Here is a 10440-nt window from a genome sequence, read left to right on the forward strand (position 1 = left end):
GGTGCAGGATACAGCAGATTCCAGCAATGATTTCTAAATTGTAGACTATAGACCCTGGGGAAGACTCAGACATCACAAGATGCTTTTAATCTCCTTGCACTCCAGTCATTTTCCGTGGGCCGGAAATTAAACATTGTGACTTCCATATACGTGCTCACTGTTTTTCAAACATGGAGGGAATTATGACTCAAAAAACACAAATCACTAAAAACTTTCCTTACGAATACCCTTTCTCACCCACAGACCCCAATCCTCTGCCTAGAATGGGAATACCATCTCCTTCGTCTCTTGCCAATTCCTATTCATCATTTAAGATTCAAGCCAGGCCACCACCTTCCCTGGCCTGAGAAGTGATTCTCTCTGACTGCCTCAGGCTGGAAGACATCATCCCCATCTGTTCTCTCTTAGCATTCTGGGAAGTTATACGAATAAGAATGATAAAATAAAAGTGAACTTTTATTGGCTTACTTTGTGCCAGGCTCCATGAGGTATGAACTCTCATCATCCCATTTTACAGATGAGGACACTGGGACACAGAGAGGTTGCATAACCCACCCAAGGTCACTTACTATTTATTCAGTGGCGGCTGCAACTGAATCCCAGGCAGCAGTCTATCTTCAGAGCCCATGCTTTTGACCAATCCTCCGTTTCCTCTCATCTTCTCTATTGTTACGCTGCCCACCCTGTTATATTTATGTACCTATCCATCTATCTATATGTTCATCTCTGCGTCTGTCTCCTCCACAAACAACCAATGCCTTTCTATGATATTAAAATAGAAAAAAAAGTCACAAGTTTTTCCTCTCTTCCCAACACATTGAAAATTCCAGGACCAGGATCCAAATTGCTTGAACCTTCCTTCTCTTATCCTCCACTGCCTGTTAAGACAGGGACTATTTTCTCCTTCAGCAGAGAATACCAGACTAAATTACAGAGCAGGCTATGAAATTGCTACTCTCAGCTCCCTTCTTTGCCTGTTTTCTCTAAAATAGATTCTTTCGGTTGGCTGTCTAAATACAAGATAGAACCCAGCACTGCTTTGAAATCACATTGGGAAGGATATCATCAGCTCTGAGCTCTGTTGGAACAGACCTCCTGGCCTGGATCCACGGAACACTCCTCTGGACAGGGTGGGTTCCTGGGACCTCCAGCCCCACACGTCAGCATTCTCATGCACACATTTAGGACGGTGAAACTGGTAGAACTTGACATTCCCCCAAGAATCGGAGGTGTTTCCATATCTGCACTTTTGCCTTTACTGTTTATGATCCTGTCTGTCTAACACAGATGACACTTGCCCGTGTTTCCTTTGCTTCAGCGCCTAGGAGGCTCTGTTTACACTTGCCAACATCCCTACCAAGTGAGCTAGCTGCTCCTCCCCTCTACTGGGATCAGCCACACACCTTTCACACCCCGGAAGCACCAACGTACCCCAGACTCATCTCTCTTCCGCTTTGCTCAAACGCCTTTCTCTTCATTTTCTACCTCAAGTCTGATTTCTTCTCAGCCCATTTGTTTTGGCTCATAAACCAGGCATTTCCTTTGCCTTCTTAAAGGTAACTTGTAAAAGAAACCTTGTTTAATCATCTTTCAAGTATGCTGCCTGGGCCCCTGTTTGGGAAAGTCCCCCCTGCCTGCGGAGTGCCCTTCTAAAGGCCTGTGTCCTCTGCAGAAAACAGCCAGGGAACCACTCAAATGCATCAGGCACACCGGGATTTGCAAACCTCCCTTGTGTAATTTACACATCATTTCTTCCAGTAAGCACACTACTTTATCGAGGCACATCATCTGCAGCAGAGATAGGAATGCATATCAAATATGCTTAAGGAGTGACTTTTGTAACTCATTATTGTTTTAAGACATCTTAATTCCCATTAAAGCAAATGACCCAGTGTGTCCACAACCATCTTAGAAATTGTCAGTTCAATCTATGGAAAGAGTGCGGTGTTGTCAAAATAGTGTTACACAAACCCTCTAAGGAAACCCCGCCCCCCCAAAAAAAAGTTCATGTGAATTACAAAAATAATAGTCAATGAGACACGGCATTCAATCCTAAAGTAATGTTGATCCTGAGCAGCACACCCACACAAGCCAAAGAGAATCTGGGGTTCTCAGCCTTGGCTGCACAGTGGAATCACTTGGGAATTCTTAAAAATCTCCATATCCAGGTCAATTAAGTCAGAATCTCGGGGGGGGGCAGAAAGGGGGGGTGGGGTGGTCCCAGGTATCATTATATTTTAAAGCTCCCAGGGATTCCAATATGCAGCCAAGTTTGAGATCCACTAGTTTAGAACATGTGGCCCTTGTTCACAACTGCTTAGGTCTCCTTGTCAGCCTCTGTCAGATGTGTGGGGCAGGGGAGAGGGCACCACATGCCCAGTCATGCCAACCCACCTTGCCAAGTGCCCACTCAGCCACCGAAGCTACCCAAAAGGTGGAAACTCAAGGTAGAGCTGATCCTCAGGTGAGGGCTAACGTTACCAGATACCAGAGCATTGAAAGCAGGAGAGCAGAGAAGAGACACGAGTGCACATAAGTGACAATGTGTGATGTCATTACTGGCCCTGCACCCAAGGAGGGGTGGACTTGCCAATTTGATGTCTTGCCAGCAGATATTCAATTGAAAAAGGGGGGTATGAAGGGGGCTTCTGAAGTGCTGGTTATGTTCTGTTTCTGGGTGCTGGTTACATAGATGTGTTCAGTTTGTGGAAAGGTGCCCACCTGTATACTTACAATATGTGCACTTTTATATTTGTACATTGTGCTTTAGAACAAAGCATATAAATAGAATCATATGATATGTTTTTTTTTCTGTCTGGCTTTTTTCCCTTAGCATAATGTTTTCAAGGGTCATCATGTTATAGCATTTATCAGAACTTCATTCCTTTTTATTGCCAAATAATATCCCATTGTATGGATATATCATATTTTGCTTACCCATTCATCAGTTAGTGGATATTGGGTTGTTTCTACTTTTTGGCTCTTATGAATGTTACTATAAATATTTGTGTAGAAGTTTTTGAGTGGATGTATGTTTTCATTTCCTGTGGGTATATATCTAGGAGGGAAATTGCTGGGTGTGGTATAATACAAAAATATATTTGGTCTTTGCCCACAATCCCTGGCAGAGAGCTCCTAAAACCCTTGGAATTTCCTGAGTAATAGGGGTATCTTTTTGTCGTTATTCATAACAAACTCCTTTCAATAACTTTATGCTAATGAGGGGACTTAAGGTGGGACCCCATAGATAGCCATAGAATAGGGTTGATCACCACAAAGACTATGTGATTAGAGGACTGGAAGTTTCGGACCCACCCACAGACCTCTGGGAAGTGGGGGTGGTGCTGGAGATGGAGCTCTATAAAAACTCTTGAACAATGACATTCAGAGAGTTTCCAGGTTGACAAACTCATGGACTTGCTGGGTGGGTGGTACACCTGGAGAGGGCATGGGAGCGCCACACTCCCCTCTCCATACCTTGTCCTGTGCATCTCTTCTATCTGGCTGTTCCTGAGTTGTATCCTTTATAATAAATTGGTGAAGATACATAAAGTATTTCCCTGAGTTCTGTGAGCCATTCTAGCAAACTATTGAACCTGAGGAGGGGGCTGTAGGAACCTCTGATTTAAAACCAGTCAGTCAGAAGTACTGGTGGCCCGGGACTTGTGAATGGCATCTGAAGTGGGACTGAACCATGAAATACATGGAATCTGATGCTAGCTCCAGGTAGTTAGTGTCAGAATTAAATTGAACTGTTGTTGGTGTCCAGGGAATTGGAGAGCTGGTTGTTGGTGTGAGAATATAGTCCAGACTGGGTCACATGGTAACTCTGTGTTTAATATTTTGGGGAACTGCCAAACTGTTTTCCAAAGCAACTGCATCATTTTACATTTCTCCCAGCAGTGTATGAGGGTTGTAATTTCTCCATACACTTGTCAACACTTGCTATTGTCTGTCCTTTTTATTATAGCCATCCTAGTTGGTATGAAGTTATGTCTCACGTGATTTTGATTTGCATTTCTCTAGTAATTAATAATGATGAACATCTTCTCATATATTTATTGGCCATATGTATGTCTTCTTTGGAGAAATGTCTATTTAGATCTTTTGCTCATTTTTAATTGGGTTATTTAACTTTTTATTATTGAGTTGTAAGAGTTCTTTATAGGGTGGCCAGGTGGCTTAGTTGGTTAGAGCGTGTGCCCTTAACAACAAGGTTGCCAGTTCGACTCCCCCATGGGATGGTGGGCTGTGCCCCCCGCAACTAGATTGAAAACGGCAACTGGACTTGGAGCTGAGCTTGCGCCCTCCACAACTAAGATTGAAGGACAACAACTTGACTTGGAGCTGATGGGTCCTGGAAAAAACACACTGTTTCCAAATAAAGTAAAAAAAAAAGAGGGATTTATATATTCTAGGTACAAGTCCCTTATCAGATAAATGATTTGTAAATATTTTCTCCCATTTTGTGAATTGTCTTTTCATTTTCTTGATGGTGTCCTTTGAAACACAAAAGCTTTTAATTTTGATGAAATCCAATTTATTTTTTTCTTTTGTCACGTGTGGTTTCGGTGTCATATTTAAGGAGGCTTTCAGAAAGCACATCTTTTAATCTTTATATTCTTGGTGCCAAGCACAAAGCCTGGCATAATGCAGGCACACAATATTTGGAAACTGAGATGACATATCTTTCTTTATCTGAACTTGTGGAGTTATTGAGCACTGTATCGGTTATCTATGGCTATGGAACAAATCACTTTGTTTTAGTGACTTAAAACCACAAACATTTTATCTTGCTCATAATTCAATGGGTTAGTTGGGCAGTCCTTCTCATCTGGGCTGGCTCATGTGCTTGTGTTCAGCTTTTAAGTTGGCAGGTGTTGGATGATCTAGTATGGCCTCACTTACATGTCTAGTGGTTGGTAGATTGTCAAATGGGAAGCCTTGCTTCTCCTCCATGTAGCGTTCTACCCACTAGCAGGCTAGCTCATGGTTGTCTTAGAGTTCCAATTCCAAGCCCCAGTACTCAAGTGCTTTTCAAGGCTCTCCTTGTATCGCATTTGCTCATGCCCAATTGACTAAAGCAATTCACAGAGCCAAGCCTAGATTTAAGAGATGGAGAAATAGACTCCAGCTTTTATGAGAAGGGAGGAATGTGTGGCCATTTTTGCAATCTACCACAAGCGCCTTCTATATTCCTAGCACTGTTAGGCTCTCATGAAAGGTGTAAAAGGAGAACCGCTCCTCCTTTCAAGGAGTTTACAATATCATTGTGGGCATTCATTCAGCAAATATTTATTGAGTATTTACTATGTATCAGACACAGTTCTGGGCACTTGAGATATCTCAATAAGCAGAACAGACTAGGATCCTTCTCCCTGTGGAATTTACATTGTAGTGGAAATGACAATAGGGAAAATTGAAAATAGAGTTCCAACAAATTGTTCTGGTAGTGGTGAAAATTTATTTGATTGCACCTATATACAATCAAGATTAAATCCAAGATTTAGCTTGTGGAGCAGGAGGGAAGTAGAAATACTGTTAATAACAAATGGAAAAAGGGGAGAGGACTACAAGAGATCCTAGGAAAGAAAAGCAGGCTCTGATAGAAAATAAGACTTTGTTTACATATTTTAAAAGTGGGCTAGTATCAGTCATGGTTCAACCAGAGACAAACGAGGTCTGACAATTAAGTTCGCACACTCATCCTAGCAAAAGTGCTACATACCTCATTGCTGAATATCACTATGGTCACCTTCCAAGTACTCCCCTTGAGAAGCTATGCACTAATGCCAGCGCCTCGTCCACCCTTCAAAGCCATTTTGGAACTCTCTTTCTGGAATGGCTATCACAGCTGTTGTCCTATTACCCTTGATGTCCTGAATGTCGACAAAACGTCATCCTTTCAATATTTCCTTTATCTTCATGGAAAGAAAGAAGTCATTTGGGCCAGATCAGGTGAGTAGGGAGGGTGTTCCAATACAGTTATTTGTTTACTGGCTAAAAATTCCCTCACAGACAGTGCCGTGTGAGCTGGTACATTGTCGTGAAGCAAGAAACATGAGTTGTTGGCGAAAAGTTCAGGTCATCTAACTTTTTCATGCAGCCTTTTCAGCACTTCCAAATAGTAAACTTGGTTAACTGTTTGTCCAGCTGGTGTAAATTCATAATGAATAATCCTTCTGATATCAAAAAAGATTAGCAACAGCATTGCAACAAAGTTCACAAATGTAATTGTCAGACCTTGTTAACCAATAGGAGACATATATTAAGAGATTTAGTGCAAAGAATCACCTTATGCAATTGTTAAGGGCTGGCTAGGCAAGTCTGAAATGCATAGGACAGGCCAGAAAAAGCCTGCTGGAACTCTGGGGCATGAGCTAAAGCGGCAGTGTGCAGGCAGAATTTCTTTTTCTTGTGGGAAACCTTAGCTCCGCTCTTAAAGCCTTTCACCTGGTTGAATCAGGGTCACCCAGATTATCGAAAATAATCTTCCTTACTTAAGTAAACTGATTATGGACTTTAATTATATCCACAAAATACCTTCACAGCAGCACCTAGATTAGTGTTTAGTTGAATAATTGGGGACTATAGCCTCGCCAAGTTTACACATACAACTGACCATCACAAGGTTAGATTGCACAACTCTGAATATACTAAAAACCACTGTACATGTGAAATGGGTGGATTATATAGTATGTAAAATATCTTAATAAAGCTGCAAAAAAAAGTGGGTTCATTTCATGCTTTGGGAGATTTAATTTTTAAAAAACAAATGTGGGCTTCTTTGAAAACAAAAAAAGTCTTATTACGAATATGTTTGACTCAGCCTGGGAAGGCAGAACAGGAGATGTAATCCATGAGAAACATGAGTTAATTCACCCTGAGCTTGGCACTGTCTGTCCTCTCCTTGTGTCAGTCACGGTTCAGCTAGAAGTCAGGGTAATTTCTTCATAACGTCCTTACTGCCTCTGTGCTGTAGACCAATTAATGTTTATGCTCCCCAGCCAGTCACCAGAGGAGATGGATGCTGGGGGACCTAAAGAGCACAGCCTGTGCTTAGAGACCAGGAGGATCCTCAGGCCCATGCGCTGGTTTGGGAAGGTGGGACCCGGCGCCACCTAATAAACCCGTGTCACCTCCAATTAGCTCTGTCGTCTCAGTGCTTGAGTCGCTCTGTCCTGTGGGCAGCTGTTAGAGCTCAGCTACAGAGACAAATAAGTAGGTGGTTAGTTTGTTTTGTTTTTTTTCTTAATGTGCGGTGAGGGCTAGACATGTTCCAGGGATTTGGAACAGAGTGAGATCATTCTGAGCTGGAATAGCTTGGAGGAAGCCCATGGGGAAGGAAAGATGAACAAAACATGGGTGTAAATGGGACAGGAGGGCATATAACCAGACCAGGAACAAGTAAATGGCTAGAGGAGGGCAGACGCTGGGCTGACTGGAGCAGAGTGTCCTGGGGAGGTGGGGGAGGTGGGGCAGGTACAGAAAGGTGGGTGCAGGACAAGGAGGCTCTTGAAGGACAGACAGAGGAATGGGGACTGGATGCAAGCAAACTAGTGGTCTCCACAGTAGGGGTACACACCTCAAGGGTTAGTCCAAATGATACACTAGAATAGGGTAAGAAAAGACAATAACTTCTTTTAGATTTCTGATCCAAAAAATAAGAAAATAGACTCACCTAGTAGGTAATAGATGGGTTGATGCCACCACCCTCCCTATCTGTAGGTCAGACAGTCATAAGGCAAGAACAATACTCAAATTATTTTGGAGACAGAGTGGGAGTGCCTCAATTGAGGGGATGATAAGCCTGGTCATTTGCTTTGAGAATTTTGCAACATCTCCAAGTTTTTTTCTGCCTGCTTAAAATGTGTTTACAGATTCTAGTCTCCAGTTATAATGAAACTCACCCTCACAAAATAAACAGCAGACTTTGAAGAATCCTACAAACAAAACCTTAGTTGGAAATAATATTGATAAGGCAAAAAGAATCAAACAACCAGAAAATGTTAGATTTCTCCTTCTGACAATGCAACAAACATTGTATTTCTCCTCCTTCTAGAACCTTCTTTATCTACCACAGTTGAAGCTAAAACAATGACCATCTATTCAGATCTGGAAAGTGGTTGTTCAAAGAACTCAACATTATCCAGGTATCTTTTGGAAATATGATAGAAAGCTTTCCCAAGGTATAGTCTGTGACTTAATATCCTGGTTAATGATAGTATATTATTTATAAATAAACAAGTACAAATATAATGGGGGTGTGTACTAATAAAGGCACACGAGCAAAAAATTTGGAGTTCATTGCTGTAAGCCATGTGAAGAGGTTTTTTCAGAGAATATTGTTTAGTATATGGGCTGTTCTAGGTTGGATTCCTCCAGAAGCTGACCAGGAGATGAGGATTTGAATGTGAGAAGTTTAATTGAGAGATGGACCCAAGAAGCACTGTGAGGGAAGTGGGGGTGCGAAAAGGGAAGGGAAGAAAATGAATATAGGGTGTGTTAGTGCGCATGTTATCAACCCAGTGGGCAACTGAGGCAACTGGAAATTGCTGTAGAACCTGCCTTAGAGTTGTCCCACCCTAGGGGAAAGGAAGATGGAGTAGTTATACCCCAACTTCTACCATCATTGGTTGACAGCCAATCCGGGGGCATTTACTCCCCATCCTGCCCTGTGTATGGGTAGGCCCAAGAAAACCCTCAGACTGACAGTCACAGGAGCTTAAAGGAAGAAGCCACTGGCATGCATGGGAATGGTGAGGGCCAAAAAATATAGGTGGGGCACCTACAACGTCTGCTACCTAGGCTTGTTTATGGCTTGACTTTTTACAATAAGCAGCATTTACTCACTGTCTCAGTGTTTCATGTTTTTAAGCTTCTCACTTGTCAAACTCTGGGCAGGACAATAAGCCCATGTGTGGGGGTCCTGAAGGCCTTGGAAATAATGTACTACCAGAGGTGGAGACACAGCGCAAGCAGCCACTTCCACACTATTTAGAGGCCATCGCATGATTCTCCAGCCCATTTTTGAAGGAGTTCCTGGGCTGTTGGGCTCTACAGAGGAAGGTGGTTTTTGTAACATGCCGCCTAGAACTTTCACATGTAACACTGCAATAGAAAATACTGAAAGGAAGGGTTAGGGCTGGCAGTTCTCAGGGAGGTTGCAAAAGGTTCCAAAAGTTCAATTCAGCTAGGAACGAAGCCAAGACACCCAGTTTAGTCCGAGTTCAGAAGTCAAGTTGAATGAATGCCAGGTCTGCCTTAGAGGATTAGGCCATTTATGAGTTGCTGTGGGCCAGCCCAGAGAGGTGTGGTTGGCAAAGAAGACATTTTGAGGGACTCCAACACCAGAGGAGAAGGTGGACTTTGCCCATCCCCTCCCTACAATAAGGCCATCCCATCTGCCAAACAGAACTTTCTATGTGTTGTGTTTGAAGCATGTGTGCTTGGAGGGATAAGCAAGCCCTACTCTATTTGGTCAACCACTTTGGTGCAAGTAGAACTTCAGGCCCAACCTAGAAGGGAGGGACTGCCATTCAGGAATGGCGTTCTTAAAGGAAGTTCCAGAGCTGCATGACGAGCATCCAGAGCCAATGAGACGGGGAGGCTCATCGCTCCTCCTCTCAGCGGCCCAGGGCAGCCCCACCCTATGGGCAAGAGAAATAGGCAGCTAAATACAGAGTAGACATGAGGAGCCCTCACTGGCATGTCCTTTGTCACAATAGGCATTAGTGGGGACAGCTGAATGCCATTCCTCCCACCACTGAGGGGGCAGGAACAGAGAGAGGCAAAAAGGGGGGCTTAGCTGGGTGCCAAAGACACACCAGCATTTCATTATTTCTTTAAGTCATTCTATTGTTAGAATGACTTAGAGGTTATGCCACGGAGGACTCATGTTCAAACACTGCTATCGTTAGTATATTAATACAGGTGAATGGAGGGGGGGGAGCATCAAGCTAGTTGATACCTTGAGACCTGAGGGGAAGAGCTGCAAGATACTTCGATAGAGAATGTCAATGGGAAGGAGTGGGCAACATGAAGGCAAAAAGCTGGGAGTTAATGATGGCCTTTGTGTGCAAGGTGCCAGACTGATTTCTGAAGTATGTATGTTGATTCTCACTGCAACCCTAAAGGGAGGTTATGTTATCTCCATTTAACAGATGAGGAAAGTGAGTCATAGAGAGGTTAGGTGGCTAGCTGTGTTAATTCATTGGGTCCTATGAGAAGCAGATGCCACGATGGCATTAGACATGGAAGAAATGTATGGGGGGAAAACTCCCAAAAGAAAATATAGCGTCTAAATTTGCAGACATTACCCTGAGCAATATTTTTACTGATACATCCCCACGGGCTAGGGAAGTAAAAGAAAAAATGAACATATGGGACTACATCAAACTTAAAAGTTTTTTCACAACAAAAGAAACCATCAATAAAACA

Source organism: Hipposideros armiger, unplaced genomic scaffold, assembly GCF_001890085.2.
Source record: "Hipposideros armiger isolate ML-2016 unplaced genomic scaffold, ASM189008v1 scaffold_620, whole genome shotgun sequence".
Classification (NCBI taxonomy): Eukaryota; Metazoa; Chordata; class Mammalia; order Chiroptera; family Hipposideridae; genus Hipposideros; species Hipposideros armiger.